Source organism: Micromys minutus, assembly GCF_963924665.1.
Source record: "Micromys minutus genome assembly, chromosome: 1".
Classification (NCBI taxonomy): Eukaryota; Metazoa; Chordata; class Mammalia; order Rodentia; family Muridae; genus Micromys; species Micromys minutus.
In genome coordinates, this window is record NC_137969.1 from 75,119,220 (window position 1) to 75,139,087 (window position 19,868).

The following is a 19,868-nucleotide window of genomic DNA, read 5'->3' on the forward strand; positions in this document are numbered from 1 at the left end:
AGAGCATCAGTCTTTAGCTTTCTAGCCTAGGATCATCTGGCAGACCTTTGTAACAGGAAATTTTGAAATACTGTTTACTCTGACTTGGCAGAGATTATCAGTTAACTATTCTGCATAGTATGTCCTTTTCTAGACAATAGTTTGTCTGTAGATAAAATAGGCTATTTCTGCCCAAAGGCTACATAGCCACAATGTATTACCTCACCTGCAGGTAGAGATGCTCAATTTCTTCTTTGAATCCACAAAAGGGGAGCTATTAGGAGAAAATATGTCTCAACAAATGATAAATAACATTAAATGTCACATATTGTGGATTTCTGGTGTTTTTGAAAACCATCTATCTATGTAAAGTAATCTGGACTGTTGTCTGTTAACTAATCTTAACTATTTGTAATAAATTATCTTGAAAACACCCTAACAGTAAACCCAGAACCATGAATTTGCTATCTGGCCCTTAACTCATATGTTTAATCATCTCAGATCAGTTTATAATAGCAGTTTCAGGACTGAGTCTAAGCCTTGTATTCTTAAATATTTTTATATAGGCATAATGTCCATATTAGAATAACAATATCAATCCCACTTTTATATCAATAAGAAATTCATACCAATAAAAACCTTAAATTTCTATCAAATAAATTCTGTACCAGTATAAGAGATAACTTCAACTTAGCAACAAATATAAGGATTTTTACCAAATGAGATTATAGCTGCACAATTTTAGCTAATTCTTCCCTGTTAAATTATAAACATTTCTAAATTTCCCAGAAAGACAACCTTACAATAACCACCTCTAGTCTCCCAAAGTTCAGGACATTGGGTCAACAACTCTTCATAACTTTTTCAGGCTGAATATGGGCACTGAGATCTTGATGGGGGGGTAGAAAAAATGAGGCCTTAAGAAGGCCATGCCAACAATTGTTGTAGTCTCTGACATCTGTCTTGACTAGATCTGGCTGAAAGTCCCTGAGATCAGGAGTTCAAGCAGGTCAGTTCAGCATGTCTGCCAAAGAAATTTACCAAATCTGTACATTCTGTAATGTATAAGTCTTAAAACAAAATTTTAGTATCAAGATATCTTTTTGTTTGATTCTCTTGAATCTAGTTCTTCAGAGGGTGTCCCTTTGTCATATCTGATCCATATAACTCTGAAAGGTGTCCAGAGTATAATCAACTTGTCTAAAAACGCAAAGAAAAAAACCTTTCTTCCAAATCAGCATATCCTCTAATCAGCTACCAGGAAAGCTTGTATCCTGTCTTCTCTTCCATGGAAATAGTAAAACAACCACAAAATTCATAATCCTACTCGTTTTGATAATAAAAACAATTCAAAACAAATGAAGTAAACTAACCAATTTTGTATGAGCCTATTTTTAGTCCTGTTTGTCATGCCAGGATATTAATGCAACATTCCCATGGAACCAAATTCAAAGAATATGAGTTATCCTGCAGACTTTAATATACCATCTTTAAAGTAAACCTTCACTAATACCTGCCTATAGGAAGTAGGTAGCTTATATCTATTATGCTCTCTGCTTGGAGTCATTGCATTTCCCCCTGATAGCCCTAGGGAGAAAACTAAGTTATGGAATATGGTTGAACAGTTGTAAATTTGGAAGCTAAATCAGCCTGGTGCTTGGTTTAGTTTCTTTTCAGGGATGAGAAAAAGGCAGGTGCTTCTTCAGGAAGTTAAAGAAGCTATGCAAAACCTTTTGCACCCTTTCAATGGTGTGTGTGTGTGTGTGTGTGTGTGTGTGTGTGTGTGTGTGTGTGTGTGTGTGTGTGCATGTGTGTGTGTGCATGTGTGTGTGAAAATTGTAAATATATGAAAATTATAATGTATTGTATATATTACATATTATACATATACATATACACACAAAACTATCTTTCTCAAAACAACTATTTAATAAGGCTTGGTGCTGGAGTTGAGGGGATGAAGACAGTGATAAATCTTAAGAAATGTTTCACTAATTTAACAAGTTTAGTGGAACTAGATTGTTTAAGTTTCTTTAAACTTAAGTGGCTAAATAAAAGTCATTTATTTCCTTTCTTAGAAAGCCTATTCACATTAGAACCCATTTTCTCCATAAATATCCAATACCTGATTCTGGCTCCAATGGTTTACCAACTCATGAAAGCCAACTGATGAACTACAATTGTCAAACTAAAATTAAAATTAAATAAAGTAAATTAAAAACTCCCTGAAACACACACACATACCTGTGGCATGCAGGTGTTCTGGCCCCAGGACTTGAGAGCAGGAAAACTGTCACCTCCTCTCAACTGGACAATGTAGAAGAACCAGCCCTAATGGCTCAGGTGCAGGAGAGCTAGTGGGATGACCACCTCAGTTCCATCCAGGCCCAGAGCCATGACTCTGAGTTGCCCACACCAACATCTACACCATCTATGAACTGCTGAAGTATGGAAAGGGGCCAGTCCTGCAAATCCAAAGGTGCAAGTTCTCCATACACAGAGCAACAAAAGGATGTCCAAAAGGAGTCCCCAGTGAGGATCCAGTACTGACAGAGTAGCAGAAGCCAGAGGCCTTGAACCAGACCAGTGACTCATGGCAATGAGAATTTGCAAGCAAAGCTGTTTGGACAAATAGAGTGTGCCGTGTAACACACCTGAAAAACAGCAGCTTCCACAGCAAATTTTGTTTTGTTTTGGGGAAGAGGCTGCAAGGGTGGATGGCAGATATAAAGGGATGGTTGAGATGTGTTATAGTTAGGCCTGGTTCTTCCTCCCGGCCTCATGCTCTCAGAAATAAAACTCAAACTCAAAATATATTTACAAATACCTTGGCCATATAGCAAGGCTCTTCTCTAACTTAAATCATAACTTAGATCATAACTTAAGATAGCCCATTTCTGCTACATGGCTGATCACCTGTGCTCAAGTACCATGCGTCTGTCTCCTGACATCTTTCAAGGCAGATCTTACCATGCCTGGGTCTTTCCCAGAATTTTCTCTCCTCCCAGATGTTCCACCTTCCACTTTCTGCTATAGGTCATACTTCCACTGGGCTATAGGTCATACTTCCACTTCCTGCTATGGGTCATACTTCCACTGGGCTATAGGTCATACTTCCACTGGGCTATAGGTCATACTTCCACTTCCTGCTATATAGGTCATACTTCCACTTCCTGCTATGGGTCATACTTCCACTGGGCTATAGGTCATACTTCCACTTCCTGCTATGGGTCATACTTCCACTGGGCTATAGGTCATACTTCCACTTCCTGCTATAGGTCATACTTCCACTGGGCTATAGGTCATACTTCCACTTCCTGCTATAGGTCATACTTCCACTGGGCTATAGGTCATACTTCCACTGGGCTATAGGTCATACTTCCACTTCCTGCTATGGGTCATACTTCCACTGGGCTATAGGTCATACTTCCACTGGGCTATAGGTCATACTTCCACTTCCTGCTATATAGGTCATACTTCCACTTCCTGCTATATAGGTCATACTTCCACTGATTGACATGTGATGCACCCACATAATACACAAGATATTTTCTCTACAGATATAAGTGGGATTGGGGGGTATGATGTGAAAATCACAAAGAATCAATGAAAGGGATTTATTAAGTATATTCAACATAATACTGGTCTGATTATCTGTGCCTTCACATTTGTTGTATTTGCTCGTCATAGCAAATCCATGTGAGGCAGGAGGGACAGGGATTGGGTTCTCTGCTGCACCATTACTGCTGTGCTACTCGTGGCCTGTGGCCTCAGTGAGTTCACCCCGAGTTCAACCCTCAGGTGCTGAGTGGTGCTCATTAGCAGCTTAGCACTCACCACATCACCACCCAGAAAAAGCTTAGTCACCAAGAGACTCAGAATTACCAGAAGGCACATTTCTGTAAGGTTTGGCCTTATCTTCTATTTTTCCTTCTAAAGATAACAATGATGCTGTTCAGCTTCTGAGAATTCACTGAAGGAATCCATTATTAATGAAAAATAGATGCCACCAGCTTGTTCTCTGCGCTGAGGATAGTTGAGCATCAATGGAATCTACCCACCATATATCTTATTTTCCTATCCCAACATTCCTAGTGGATCACATGCTTATGATATCACTCCATACAGACAAATGCTTTTTCTTTTTCACTACAGATAGGAACACAACCAACCAAAGAACTTATTTCACCCATGGGCCAGTGAGACGGACCAGCAAGGAAATGTGCTTACCACCAAGCCTGAAGATCCAAGTTTAATACTAGAAAGCCACATGGTAAAAAGAGGAACTGTGTAAGTCATCCTCTGACCTCTGTATGTACATTGTGCCACACATGCATATGCACAAAACAGATACACACACACACACACAAACATACACACATACACAGGCACACACAAACACAAAAACATACTCAATACAGGCTCACTCATACACACTAACACACACTCAAATATATAAATAAATAAATTTTTACAAAAGAAAATTATTTCGTGAAAGTCTAGCTTGATGAAACAGTGAGTTTATTATGGCTTCTTAGGGATTATGAGCAAGTTGTAGGTTGATCTCATCAAAGAACAGCTCCGCCCCCTCCCATAATTGTTAACCACTTATATATCTCCAGAGTTGTGGAACCTCATGTGTCCCTTCCACAATGAAATGTTAACAAACCTAATGTTGTGAGGGTCTGGCATGGTAATCAAAGTTGTTCTGACTTCAGGAGTAATGGCCACATCATTCCCAGGACACAGAGTTCTACAATAGCAGGCTATGTGTAATAGTTAAGCTCTCAAATGTTCTGAAGTTTCTATAAGGTATAACTGTAACTATTCACACTGAATGGCCTCTTTTCCTGAATTACCCCTCGGGGCTCAAAAATATAACTTTCTGTCTTGGGCCCTCTAACCACAAACCTTTTTCACAGATCTGATTAATGGATAATCAGAGACTAATCCATCAATTGCTCCTCTTACTTCTACTTATTTATACTCTGTGCTCAAATTCATACCAAGTGCCAGCCATTCCAAAAGCTGCTGCTCCTCACCTGGCTCTACTGAGCCTTCTGCAGACTAAGGCTTAGTAAGAATAGACAGTGTTCTTTGGTGTGGGACTCACGCACTAGGCATGGCGTGCTTCTTCTATGGGAAAGAGGTATTCCTCTTGATGATCATGGGCTTTTGCAAGCTATTGTTTTTTTTTTAAGGAAAACTCATTAACGTATATAATCAAGATGCATCTAAAAATATAAAATAGCACCATTCAAGAAAACATAAAATCATTACTATACAAATAATACACTATGGAGCAGACACAGTTTTCTATTAAAGCAGCCTCTCATTTGGACATTTTTTTGTGTCCCGCTGACATTCCTTCTTGATTTTTTTCTGCATTTTTCCAAGGAGTATCTGTGTATGATAGACACTGTGGGAGAAACTCAACACACACCAGACCCATTGGCTTATTCAGTTTTTACAAAACAGGAACGTGAGGTTAGAGAGATGAAGGATAATCTCTCCATGATCAAAATAGCAGAATGGGTATTAGAGTTTTGATGTACTTGATTCTGAAGCCCCAGAGTCTTTGTAATATAAATAATATACATTTTACGAATAATACCCTTGTTATTCTTAATTATTCCACCTTTAATTTACTTAGAGGTGGGGGGTTCCAAGTAACCAGTAAGGGATAGAGTTTCTCTATTGCTTCCTCTCTTTTCTCTGTGAATTTTTCATGTCTCCCACACCCAAGGTTTTTTGGAGAACAAGGAAGCTCTCAGCCCTCAGCCCTTCTTTGCTCTGCACAGCATGCAATCATGGTCCTGTGTCTTATTTATTTTCTAAGGCACCTTTCCTGGATGAATAAACTTAGAAAAGGGGAGAGACAGGTATGGAGAGATTGAATAGACATGGGGGGGGGGGCAGAACTCCTCACCCTCCAGAGAAAGTCTAGTCTGCTAAAGAGGGGCTGGAGTCGGATGGCTAGATGTCAAGGCCACATCTGCCTCTTACTTTTTGGTGTTGTCACTGGGAGGCCACTTAATCTACCCGAATGTCAGCTTTCTTATCTATAAAATTGCAAAACAGAGTCAAAAAAAGATAGCCAAGTGCCCTGAATCATCACTTGGACATCTGACTCACCAGTATCAGTGTGGGGAAAACCCCGTGCAGGGGAAATGGGAACGTCACATCCTGCACCTACTCAGCATTCTACATCTCTGAGCAATTTCCAAGAGCCTAAAATGTCTCAACAAACTTAAGATGATAGTACAAGGACCAGATAGATACGAGAGGACTTGGGAAACACCTACTGAGTCACCACAAATGCAAGCAGTTATGTGCTAATTTTAACTAAAAATCGAAGGGGAAAAAGACTTGCCTTTGGAAATAAAAATTTAAAAAATCCAATCTTACCAAAACTGGCCCAGATCCCTTACTTCCTATTTCTGTTTCCCTTTCCTGCCAGTAAAAGATATTAATAGTCTCTGTGGAGTGCGGCTGTGAGAGAAACCAGTCCCGCCTTCTCTGGCAGCTTGTTGCTCTGGACAGAACACACTTCCAGGTCTTTGAGACTGGAGCCTCATTTAAGTCCGACAGCACCAGCTTAGTAGCATGCTCCTCGTGCTGGTTACAAGAATTATGAAGAATAACAGTGTGTGGTGGGTATCTCAAAACAACACTGCACGGCTAAGAAAATGTTTTAATGCAAAAGCAAATGGTTAAGAGGGGTCAGTATTCTTAGACTGAGAGCCATTCACAAACATCGGGAGATCTTGTTTCAAATCGCTGTCTTAGCGATTAGCTGTCCTTGAGCAGCTACTCACATTAAATTTTCTCATATTTGGGTTAAAAATGAAATCACCACCTTTTAATATTTGAAATATTGATTATTAATATTTGAAAATACCTTCTTTATTTTATTTTTTACATATGTAAAGACGAGAGGACAACCTCAGGGACTAGGCTCTCTCCCTCCACCGTGTGGTCCCAGCGTGTGGGTCTTGGGCTCTCGGGTTTGGCAGTGAAAGCCTCTACCTACAGAACCACCGTGGCAACCCAGAAACATCCTCTTTTAAAATGTCTAAATCAATAAGTAGAAACCACTCTAACACAAAGTCCATCCTGAAAAACAACTGCTGATTGCTGCAAAATATAGTTTAGGGGTGCCCTCTAGTGCTGAACTATTGATAATATACCAACCATAGCTTTGGGAAATCTAAACTGAACACACCCTCTAGTGTTAGAGTAAGACCAAAGCCTAGGCTCAGGACAAACACACAGCCACCACCATCCCAACACAGCACAACACAAACCACATACACACCACCACAATCCCAACACAGCACACCACATTCCACATACACACCACCACCATCCTAACACAGCACACCACATACCACATACACACCACCACCATCCCAACACAGCACACCACATACCACATACACACCACCACCATCCCAACACAGCACACCACATTCCACATACACACCACCACCATCCCAACACAGCACACCACAAAACACACACGAGCTCATAGAATGGAAATAGGCACAAATAAAGCCACGTAGTGAAGTCTGGAATAAACTCCTAATTCGTCCAATAATAGGTGTTTCCGTTCAGCTTAAAGCACTGAGAGTTCTCAAAGGACCATTGCCTTACCTAAAAGATGGGGCATTAAAAACTGACCAGAAAGCGGTGGATATGTTCAAACTCTTTGACAGAGAGTTTGGAATGGCCACTTTATATTAAACTCAACTGTCAGAAGCCATCTAGGAAAGGCTAAAGGCAAACCAGTGAGTTTTCTGGAGATGGCCCACTACTCTGCACAGCTGAGTTTCAGGGCCTTCAGAGATTTTATCCCATGATTGCTTCTTGCTGCTGATATGATCTTCCTGTCACTATTACACAGCCTGACTCCTGGGCATTAGCCTACCCTATTGGTCAGATTTTTTGCAGATCAGTGAAGATGTCCTATCATGTAGTAATGCTGTGTAGATGAAGTGACAATTTCATAATTCCTGATAATGATTTTATAGAATTCCTAAATTTATGCAAGTAACTTCCAGCTCTCTGAAAAGCTGCAAATAGGGCTCTGGAAACCCACATGTTTCCATATGTCACTGGCTAATTTGCACTAGGATAAGAAAGCAGATAAGATTGGACAGATTTACAACCCACCACCAAAAATATCATTTGTTCTAGCTCAGGTCCAAGGTTGAATCCACAGGTGTGCGCTATGATAAACGAGGCCATATACAACTGTTGTTTTACACTTACAATGAGCTTTTAGAATGAAACACTGCTCTGAACTGATAATAGCAACACCCTTCTGTAACTCCCCTTTTGTGTAACATTTTATCTATGAGGTAATTTTTAAACATTTATTTATGAGATAGTTTAAAAAAAAAACTTTGTCTAAGAAGGTACAAGAAGTTCAGAGAGAAGGATTAAAGTGTGGCTTGGGGTGGGAGTGGGGGCTCTGCCCCATTCACTAAATGTATATATGTGTATGCCTGTTTGTCTCTACATACGTGTGTAGGTATGTGTGTGTATATATGCAAATATGCATAAACACTTGTGGAGCTAATGAGATGGGTGGTGGGACCCCACCAGGGTGAGTGTGTCTACATGTGTCTGTGTGTGTGCTTGAATTCTCCCTTTCTTCATTTTCTTTTCCCTTTGGTTCATGAAGGGTTACCAAGCTACAAGCCTTTTCCTGGCCAGCAGGAGGCTCCTGAGCCTTTTCTATTCCCAAGTCCCTGCTTCTGCCAGCAAGAATTTATTACCAGAACCCAACAGCTTTCGGTCTTAGAAAAGCAAAGAGTTAAGAAAAGTGACTATTATTATAAGTAAATAATTTTAGCCCTCACAAAACTAAGTTCTTGCCCTGAAATCCGCTAATGTTTCCATCAATTCCTGGTGCTGGGCAGGTACCCAGAGCTCAACAAATGTTAAGTAAACACATGACTCAGGAGCTGCTCTTGTAGAGGACATGGGTTCAGTTCTAGTGCCACATGGACAGCCCATGGCCATTTATAACTTCAGTTGCAAGGAATATGATGTCCTCTCCTGAGGTCATAGGCACCAGGCACACCTGCAGTGCGCATACCTCTATGCAGACAAAACACTCGTGCATATAAAATAAAATAAATAAATCTTAAGAGAGAAAATATAAATAAAACTCATTAATTCATCAGAGACAACAGATAGCAATTTTTAAATCAGATCTTCAGGCAGAAAAGTACTTAAAATTGGATGTAAAATACTATATGCAGCATTGTTATCAGACTCAAATAAGCAGACCATTCAATAAAATTGAAAATGGGCTAAATGAAAATTCATAACTGAAAGAGAAAAATGAAGGAGATAGACTGAATAAATCCTGTAGAAACTACAGGACATTAATACCAGAACACAAATTCACATTGCTGGAGCCCAAGAAGGCTTTGAGAAGGGTAGAGGACAGAAAGCTTACTCAAGGTGATGGCAAAAAACTCAAGTATAGAGGAGAATGTAAACATTCAGCTATAGAAGGGGTACAGAGGTACAGGTAACCAGTTCAGTCCAGGTGTGGGAGATGGTTCACTTGGTAAATCGGTTTCCTCACAAGCACAAAGACCTGAGTTCAGTCTACAGAACTCATGAAAAGAAATGCCTAGAACGGTAATATGTGTTTAATCCAAGACCTGGGGAGACAAATCTCTGGTGTGTTCCCTGGTCAGTCAGCATAGCCTACATGAGGAATTGCAGGACAATGGGAAATCTTGTCTCAATAAAAAGGGGACAACATCTAAGGGCATTTAATATCATTCTTGCTCTGCACACACACACACCTCAAATGTGCACATACATGTGTGCCTGTAAACACATGATCACATGTTCACATACATGATCACACATGTATTCACAGATACACACACACAAGGGGGGATCCCAAATTCTATTTTTAACTTTATTTTAAAAAACAAAGATAAAAGAAAAAATTTTAAACATTTTTGCATAAATCTATACAAATACAATTGTGTCAGTGCTTGGCTTTTTTTTTTTTTATTTTTTTTTTAAGGTTTGATACTCTGCATTAAGGTCTTACTAGTTACAAGGAGCAAAAAGTACATGTAAAACAGGATGTAACCCGAAATTAGTCAACATTTTCTTGGTGTGGAAGGATTGAGCATGACCTTTTTTTTTTGTTTTGTTTGTTTTCATTTCTTTTCTTTTTTTCTTGAACTTCAAACAGTCTGTGAGTTGTTTCTGGGGCAGTCCGAGCCTCTGGGTTAGCATCCCACTATCAGTGACTGCATATTATGTCTGTTCTTTTGTGACTGGGTTATCTCACTCAGGATGATAATCTCTAGATGCAACCATTTTCTTAAGAATTTGGTTAAGTCATTGTTTCTGATGGCTGAGTCGTACTCCATTGTGTAAATGTACCACAATTTTTATATCCATTCATCTACTGAAGGACATCTGGGTTCTTTCCAGATTCTGGCTATTATAAATAGAGCTTCTATGAACATTGTGGTGCATGTATCTTTGTTGTATATTGAAATGTCTCTGGGGTATATGCCCAGAAGTGGAATAGCTGGATCTTCAGGTAGTACTATGTCCAGTTTTCTGAGGAATCACCAGACTGATTTCCAGCGTGGTTGTATCAGTTTACAACCCAACCAACAGTGGAGAAGTATTCCTCTTTCTCCACAACCTCACCAGCATCTGCTGTCATCTGAGTTTTGGATCTTGGCCAGTCTGACTGGTGTGAGGGGGAATCCCAGAGTTGTTTTGATTTGCATTTCCCTGATGGCTTAGAATGTCGAGCACTTCCTTAGATGTTTCTCAGCCATTCGATATTCCTCAATTGAAAATGTTTTGTTTAGCTCTGTACCCCATTTTTTAATAGGGTTGTTTGATTCTCTGGTGTCTAGCTTTTTGAGTTCTTTGTATACCTTGGATATTAGGCCTCTATCTGATGTGGAGTTGATAAAGATCTTCTCCCATTCTGTTGGTTTCCGTTTTGTTTTCTTGACGATGTCCTTAGCCTTACAGAAAATTTGCAATCTCATTAAGTCTCATTTGTTAATCTTTGACCTTAGAGCTTGAGCCCTTGGTGTTTTGTTCAGAAAATTTTCTCCTGTGCCTATGTGTTCTAAGGTTTTCCCTACTTTCTCATCTAATAGTTTCAGTGTATCTGGTTTAATGTGGAGATCTTTGGTCCACTTACACTTGAGCTTTGTACAAGGAGATAAGAAAGGGTCTATTTTCATTCTTCTGCATGCTGAGTGCCAGTTGGACCAGCACCATTTGTTGAATAGGCTGTCCTTTTTCCATTGAATGTTTACAGCTCCTTTGTCAAAAATCAGGTGACCATATACGTGAGGACTCATTTCTGGACGTTCTATTCTATTTCATTGATCCACGTGCCTATTTCTGTACCAGTACCATGCAGTTTTCAGCACAATTGCCTTGTAATATAGCTTGAGGTCAGGAATAGTGATTCCCACAGATGTTTCCTTGTTGTTGAGAATGGATTTCGCTATTCTAGGTCTTTCGGTATTCCAGATGAAATTGTACATTAATCTTTCCAACTCAATAAAAAACTGGGTTGGAATTCTGATGGGGATTGCATTGAATCTGTAGGTTGCTTTTGGTAGGATGGCCATTTTTAAAATGTTGGTCCTTCCAATCCATGAGCATGGAAGATCTTTCCATTTTCTGAGATCTTCCTCAATTTTCTTCTTTAGAGGTTTGAAGCTCTTGTCATACAGGTCCTTCACTTGCTTAGTTAGAGTCACACCAAGGTATTTGATAGTTTTTGTGACTATTGTGAAGGGTATCTTTTCCCTAATTTCTTTCTCCACATGTTTGTCCTTTGAATATAGGAAGGCTACTGATTTGTTTGAGTTAATTTTGTATCCAGCCACTAGGCTGAACTTGTTTATCAGCTGTAGGAGTTCTTTGGTGGAATTTGTGGGGTAGCTTAAGTACACTATCATGTCATCGGCAAAGAGTGATGTTTTTATCTCTTCCTTTCCGATTTCTATCCCCTTGATCTCCTTTTGCTGTCTAATTGCTCCAGCCAGGACTTCCAGTACTATGTTGAATAGGTAGGGGGAGAGTGGGCAGCCTTGTCGAGTCCCTGATTTTAGTGGGATTGCTTCAAGTTTCCCACCATTAAGTTTGATGTTGGCCGTTGGTTTGCTGTATATTGCTTTTATTATGTTTAGGTATGGACCTTGTATTCCTGTTCTTTCCAGGACGTTTAACATGAAAGGGTGTTGAATTTTGTCAAATGCTTTCTCAGCATCTAGTGAGATGACCATGTGATTTTGTTTTGAGTTTGTTTATATGGTGGATTACATTGATGGATTTCCTTATATTAAACCACCCCTGCATCCCAGGGATGAAGCCTACTTGGTCATAGTGAATGATCGTTTTGATGTGTTCTTGGATTCGGTTTGCAAGGATTTTGTTGAGTATTTTTGCATCAATGTTCATAAGTGAGATTGTTCTGAAGTTCTCTTTCCTTGTAGGGTCTTTGTGTGGTTTAGGAACGAGGGTTATTGTAGCCTCAAAAAATGAGTTAGGTAGTATTCCATATGATTCTATCTTGTGGAATAGTTTGGAGAGTATTGTGTTATATCCACAATAAATGTCTGATAAAATTCTGCACTGAACCTGTCTGGACCTGGGCTTTTTTTGGTTGGGAGGCTTTTGATGACTTTCTATTTCTTTAGGTGTTATGGGATTATTTAGATGGTTTACCTGGTCCTGGTTTAACTTTAGGATCTTGTATCTGTCTAGGAACTCATCAATTTCCTCCAGATTTTCCAACTTTGTGGAGTATAGGCTTTTGTAGTAGGATCTGATGATTTCTTGAATTTCCTCAGTTTCAGTTGTTATGTCTCCATTTTCCTTTCTGATTTTGTTAATTTGTATACTCTCTATGCCTTCTATTTTGTCTGGCTAGGGGTTTATCAATCTTGTTGACTTTCTCAAAGAACCAGCTCTTGGTTTTGTTGATTCTTTCGATGGTTCTTTTTGTTTCTATTTGGTCTATTTCTGCCCTAATTTTTATTATTTCTTGCTGTCTACTCCTCTTGGGTGTATCTGCTTCCCTTTGTTCTAGAGCTTTTAGCTCTGCTGTCACGTTGCTGATGTACGCTCTCTCCAGTTTCTTTTTGGAAGCACTCAGAGCTATGAGTTTTCCTCTCAGTACTGCTTTCATTGCATCCCATAGGTTTGGGTATGTTGTGTTTTCGTTTTCATTGAATTCTAGAAAATCCTTAATTTCTTTCTTTATTTCTTCTTTGACCCTGCTATCATTTAACAGAGCGTTGTTTAGTTTCCATGTGTATGTGGGCTTTTTGTTGTCTTTGTTGTTGTTAAAGACCAGCCTTAGACCACGGTGATCTGAGAGGATGCATGGGAGTATTTCAATCTTCTTATATCGATTGAGGTTCGTTCTGTGTCCAATTAAGTGGTCAATTTTCGAGAAGGTGCCATGGGGTGCTGAGAAGAAGGTGTATTCTTTTACTTTAGGATGATATGTTCTGTAGATATCTATTAATTCTAGTTGGTTCAAAGTCTCTGCTAGTTTTGCAGTGTCCTTGTTCAGTTTCTGTTTCCATGATCTGTCCATTGGTGAGAGTGGGGTATTAAAGTCTCCCACTATTATTGTGTGGGGTGAAATGTATTTTTTTAGCTTTATTAGGGTTTTTTTTATGAATGTGGGTGCTTTTGTATTTGGAGCATGTATGTTAAGGATTGAGAGTTCCTCTTGACAGATTTCTCCAGTAATGAGTAAAAAGTGTCCTTCTTTATCTTTTTTGATAACTTTTGGTTGGAAATTTACTTTATTCAATATTAGAATAGCCACTCCAGCTTGCTTCTTAGGGCTGTTTGCTTGGAAGTTTTTTTCCCAACCTTTTACTCTGAGATAGTGTCTGTCTTTTGTCTCTGAGATGAGTTTCCTGTTTGCAGCAAAATGCTGGATTTTGTTTATGTATCCAGTCTGATAGCCTATGTCTCTTTATTGGGGAGTTGAGTCCATTTATGTTAATAGACATCATGGAATAGTGGTTGCGGTTTCCTGCTATTATTGCTTTTGTAGGTTGAGTTGTGTCTGTGTCTTTTTTTTTTTTTTTTTTTTTTTTTTTTTTTTATGGTTTTCTTGCTTAGGAGTTTTCTTGTTTTTACTAGGATGTAGTTCCCCTCATTGTATTAGGTTTTCCACCTATAATTCGTTGTAGTGCTGGGTTTGTGGTCAGATATTGTATAAATTTAGATTTGTCTTGAAATATCTTCATCTCTCCATCTATGGTGATTGATAGTTTTGCTGGGTATAGCAGCTTGGGCTGGCACTTGTGTTCTCTTAGGGTGTGCATGATGTCTGTCCAGGCTCTTCTAGCTTTCATAGTCTCTGTTGAGAAATCGGGTGTGATTCTGATTGGTTTGCCTTTAAATGTTACCTGACCTTTTTCCCTTACTGCTTTTAGTATTCTTTCTTTGCTTTGGGCACTTGGTGTTTTGACTATTATGTGTCGGGAGGAATTTCTTTTCTGGTCCAACCTATTTGGAGTTCTGAAGGCTTCTTTTATGCTCGTGGTCATCTCATTCTTAAGGGTAGGGAAGTTTTCTTCTACAATTTTGTTGAAGATATTTACTGTGCCTCTTAGTTGATATTCTTCACCCTCTTCTATTCCTATTATCCTTAGGTTTGGTCTTTCATTGTGTCCTGGATCTCCTGGACATTTTGGGTTAGGAGCTTTTTGGATTTTGCATCTTCTCTGGCTGTTTTGTCTATGTTTACAGTGTTGTCTTCAGCCCCCGAGATTCTCTCTTCCATCTCCTGTAGTCTATTGGAAATGCTTGCTTCTGTGACTCCTGATTTCTTTTTTAGGTGTTCTACCTCTAGGGTTATCTCTTTTAATGTTTTCTTTATTGTGTCCATTTCCATTTTAAATTCCTTCTTCCATTCCTTCATCACTTTGGTTCTGTTTTCCTCTAGTTCTTTGAGTTCTTTGAGTGTTTTTCTTGTTTCCTCTTTAAAAGCTTCTGATTCTTTTTGCTTTTCCTCCCATTCTTGTTTAAGGATCTCTATCATCGTCTTGAGGTATGATTTTAGGTCTGTGTCTTCTTTTTCTGGAGTGTTTGGCATTCCAATGTTTGCTGTGATGGGAGAGCTGGGTACTGGTGTTGCCAGGTTGTCTTGGTTTCCTTGGGATATGCTCTTTCGCTTTCCTCTTGCCATCTTGTTGTCAGTAATATGTTCTTGCCTTTCCCTTGTACCTGGTCTGTGTCCCTGGATCTCCACTGGTCCAGGTGGCGGATGGTCCAAGCCCTGTTCTGCGTCCCAAAGCCGCCGGGTGGGAACAGAGGTCCCTGGATCAGGCAGGGCAGGGGCACGCTTTCCGTGCGCACTTGGCAGAGATCTCTCTGGCCCCTGGCTGCTAGGATCTCCTACTCACCAGACCTTAACCTTTGGGAACTCAAAATCGCAAATTCTATGGATATGTTCCAACTCACCTGACACCAAACTTCTTAGCAGACACCCTACCTGACAGCAGGGAATGGAATGAGATATTCTTACTGTAAGGAGAGACAAGAGCTACCAACCTACCCAGCAAAGTGATCCATGGTGTAAACAGAGTGCATGAAAGAATTGTATCTTTAGAATGAAGATAAAAAAAGAAATATAATTAATATGCTTATAATATAAAAGTATATGTGAAATTAATATTAAAAATCTATAAGGTAGAGGCTGGAGAGATGGCTCAGCAGTTAAGAGCACTGACTGCTCTTCCAGAGGTCCTGTGTTTAATTCACAGTCCGTTAGTCTATGTCCTTTTATGGGGAAATTGAGTCCATTGATGTTAAGAGATATTAAGCAATAGTGATGGTTGTTTCCTGTTATTTTTGTTGTTAGAGGTAGATAGGTTGTGTGCCTATCTTCTTTTGGGTTTGTTGCAAGGTCTCTTACTTTTCTTAGGGTATAGTTTCTCTCCTTGTGTAGTCCTACATCTATTATCCTTTGTAGGACTGGATTTGTGAAAATCTATTGTGTAAATTTGATTTTGTTATTGAATATCTTGGTTTCTTTATCTATGGTAATTGATAGGTTTCCTGGATACAGTAACTGTTCTGGCATTTGTGTTCTCTTAGGATCTGTATAACATCTGTCCAGGATCTTCTAGCTTTCATAGTCTCTGTTAAGAAGTCTTGTGTGATTCTGATAGGTCTGCCTTTTTATGACCTTTTTTCCTCAGTGCTTTTAATATTATTTTTATTTTGTACATTTGGTGCTTTGAATATTATGTGTCAGGAGAAATTCTCTTCTGGTTCAATCTATTTGGAGTTCTGTAGGCTCCAAATGTAGATGTTATTGGACATCTCTTTCTTTAGGTTAGAGTAGCTTTCTTCTGTAATTTTGTTGAAGATATTTATTGGGCCTTTATGTTGGGAATCTTTGCTCTCTTCTACACCTATTATCCTTGGGTTTGGTCTTCTCATTCTGTCCTGGATCTCCTGGATGTTTGGGGTTAGGAGCTTTTTGCTTTTTGCATTTTCTCTGACTATTGTGTCAATGTTTTCTATGGTATCTTCTGCACTTGAGATTCTCTCTTCTATCTCGTGTGTTCTGTTGGTGGTGCTTCTATGACTCCTGATCTCTTTCCTAGGTATCCTGTCTCCATGGTTGTCTTTTTTGTGATTTCATTATTGTTTCTATTTTCATTTTTAGATAAATAAAATAGTTTTATTCAATTCCTTTACCTGTTTGGTTGTATTTTCCTATAGCTATTTAAGTGATTTTTATGTTTCCTCTTTAAGGGCTTCTACTTGTTCACTTTGTTCTCCTGTATTTCTTTAAGGGAGTTATTCATGTGCTTCTTGAAGCCCTCTATCATCATCATCATCATCATCATCATCATCATCATCATCACCATCATCATGAGGTATGATTTTTAAGTCCAAATTTTGTTTCCCTGGTGTGTTGGGATATTCACTACTTGCTGTAGTCAGAGAACTGGGTTCTGGGGTTGCCCGGTTGTCTTTGTTTCTATTGCTTAGGTTCTTCCACTTGCCTCTTGCCATCTTGTTTTCTGTAATGCTAGTTAGTCTTGTTGTCTCTGACTTGAGCTTGTCTCTCAGGTGGGCCTGTGAGCCTGTGGGCTTATAAATGCTTCTAGATGCTCAGCTCTCTGTGGGCAAGTTGGGGGTCTTAATAGCAGTGGGAGGGCCCTAGTTCTTGGCACAAATGAAGGCACAATTTTTTTAAATAAAAATAAAAACACAACTAGAGAGAAATTGCTTAGCCACAAAGGGAAACTCTATAAAGGGGAAGAAAGAATAACTATAGATATACCAGAAAGCAATAATAAACTGGCAGTAATAATACAGAAGCTATCTGTAGTTACCTTAAATGTAAGTGAATAGAAGTCTCCAATTAAAAGATGAAGAGTGATTAAATGGATCTTTTAAAAGTATAAACGACTGTAGTTTGTATGAAGAGGACATAGGAGGCTCTTTATCTAATAATAGAGATGTGAATTCAGCTACCAGTAGTAGTGATTATATGAAAATATCAAAGAAAATTTCCAATTCAATAACACTACAGGACTTAACCACATCACTGTCATTGTGGATGGAAAACCAATACACCAGTGATAATTGGATCTCTGTAAATTAGGTAAAATGAACCTGACAGACATCTACAAGGCTTCTGTCCAACATCTACAAACACACATTCTTCTAAATATCACATTTAACATTATCCAGAATGTGCCACGTGACAGGCCATAAAACAACACCTTCTAACCTTTTATAACTGAAACCACATTACCTTTTCTAACTAAAAGACAATAAATCTAAAAACAAGTGACAAGAAACATTTTTGAACTATACAAATATATATATATATATATATATATATATATATATATATATATACATATATATATAAAGTAAACAGCTTCTTAATAACTAAGTGACTCAGTAAAACTAAAGATGGTTTTGATTTCTTGGGATTAATGATAATGAAGATATCACATACCAAAAGATTTAGGACACAAAAAAAACTCATACTAAGAGAGAAGCTTACAGAAATTAATGTATTTTAAAAAGACAGAAATGAACAATGAACAATCATTGCTCCACAAGAAACTAAACACCAAAAACAAATGGAAGCCAAAACTAGTAGAAGGAAGAATAAAGATCAGAACAAAAACCCAATGAACTAAAGAATTTATTCCTATAAAAACACAGACAACCAACAAGCCCTTAGCAAGACCAGGCAAAAAGATAGAAGACTCATATAAATAAACACAAGTCAGAAATTTCAGCATCACAGAAATATTGTGGATCACTAGAGACTGCTATGAGCAACTGCACACCAGAAGCCTAATAATCTAGAAGAAACAGACACAAACACTTCATCAAGACTGAATCACAAAAAAAACCACTTTCTTTTTCTTTCTTTTTTTTTTTTTTTTTTTTTTTTTTTTTTTTTTTTTTTTTGAAGTTGTATCATCACACACTTTTATTGAGTGCCCACAGAATTCGGGCATGTTCATGTTTACATAGCTTTACTGATATGCTGACCTTGCCCTTAAGGAGCTTACAATCTAGCAGGAGAAAGACAAGAAACGCAGGTGTGAAAGCAATGAGTGAACAGACACTACAGACTGAAAAGTCACCATCAACATAAAACACATATTGAAAAATGAGAGTTAATGGGAATGGCAAGGATGGGAGATAGCCTTAGCTATATTCCTGGCTTCCTGAAGGCCATAGGCTTAAAAAGAGAGGAATTAAGAAAAACCAGGACACAAATAAGTTCTTCCTTACTCCCTGCTCCTGGGGGTCACAAGGACTACAGGGATGGTAATTAGACACAGTTTACAGTATTCTTAAAACCTCTAGCCACAGTGGATTTGGACCAGAACAGAGCTACTATTTAGATGATAATCCTCCACTTGTTCAAAGGAGAATCAAGGTTTTTTCTGTACTAGCTCCATCACATATATAAAGCCTCAAGTTAACTGTTTAGGATGGCCAGAGGTGCCATTGTGTTAAAGAGCAGTAGGCCAGCCATGAAAGAAACACCACTTTAATAGCTTGGTGATGTTGTTTGAATGTAAAATGTCCCACAAAGGCTGTTTGTGAGAGCCTGTTGAGGTGCTGTCTGGACTGGGGAGAGGCCTGCAATATTTAGGAGGTGGATCCTTGATAAAGGAAGTATGTCACTGATGACCAGCCTTGGGGGTTATAGCCTAACCCCACTTCTTGTTCTTGCTCTGCTTCTAAACTGCCAAATGAGGGGAAAGCCTCATATTCCTGCCACTGTAACTGTATCCCAAAAGAACTGTGAGCCAAAATAAGGTCTTTTTTTCTTACATTGCTTTTGTCAAAGGACTTTATCATTTCAAAAAAAAAAAACATGAAATACAGATAACAAGTGACAGAATTGAAAAGTTTCATATCAAAGACTCACCAATAGGATATAAATAAATAATGGGGGATTTGGAATGTGCTTGGATGGTGGGGATTGCCCCCTTGTATTCTATTATCTTCCATGAGAAAAGTTTCTGAAACCCTGAAACCCAAAACAAACAAACCTGAGCCCTAAAGCTGGAATCACAGACAGTCAGCCATCTGCAAGCAGCGTAGCTACATGGGTAAGCCAAGGTGGCGCCAGCTAGACAGAAGTGCACTTCCCTATGCAGTGGTTTTCCTGTGCCACACCAGAGATGTGCTTGGCTAATGTGGAAGTGAAAATTAGAAGTGCTGAGTGTGTTTCTGACTGAGTAGCAGGTATCCCAGTATCCACTGTGGAAGCTGGAAAGTGATGTGTTTGTTAGGCAGTGGTGTCACCATGGTTACCTGAGAGACAGGCATCA